Source organism: Chenopodium album, chromosome 1 (genome assembly GCF_948465745.1).
Source record: "Chenopodium album chromosome 1, dcCheAlbu1.1, whole genome shotgun sequence".
Taxonomy (NCBI): domain Eukaryota; kingdom Viridiplantae; phylum Streptophyta; class Magnoliopsida; order Caryophyllales; family Amaranthaceae; genus Chenopodium; species Chenopodium album.
Window position 1 is genome coordinate 31,549,217 of NC_137834.1, and position 678 is coordinate 31,549,894.

A 678-nucleotide genomic window follows, 5' to 3' on the forward strand; every position below is an offset into this window, starting at 1 on the left:
TTCAGCCCAAGCTTTGCGAGATCTACCTCTTGGAACTAAAAGGTGGAGAATTACTGTTGGCGTTAGCTCACGAGTCGACAGGCGCGCCGAACCATCAGGAACAAGCACTTCTTGAATGGAAGCAAATACGATAGTGAGTGCGCTTACTAACTTACCGAACAAGCACATCACGAGTTACCCCCTGTATAAAGAAGCGACGAGACGATGTCGCGCCTATGTAGTTACGTGCCCCCAATTCTAAGACACGTGCACTCATCTTGTGGACAAAATTGCTGAGAGAGTTGCTGACTTTCTTCCCTCTCACTTGATTTGGATATATGCCTCTAGTCCTGAGACATGTATCTCTATCTTGTGGACATCCGGCTCGAATACCGGACCATATCGGCTCGAATACCGAAAATCCCTTTTCATCTTTTTTACTTTGTTAAAGTCAGGCTAAAGTTTCAATGACATATTGAGGGACTTTAGACCAACGATGACACGATTGAGAGGAAATCATCCCATTTTATCCTTTTAAAACCGATCTCTTCTCATGACTTGACATCACCTAGAACACCTTTACTTGTAAAAGCGTTCTACAATTGCAAAGGATCAATCTAGATTCTTTAGCGCGTTAAGACTAGGATAAGCTTTTTCTATCCTTAATAGCTACTTTTTTCGAACACTTAGCGAACCAAG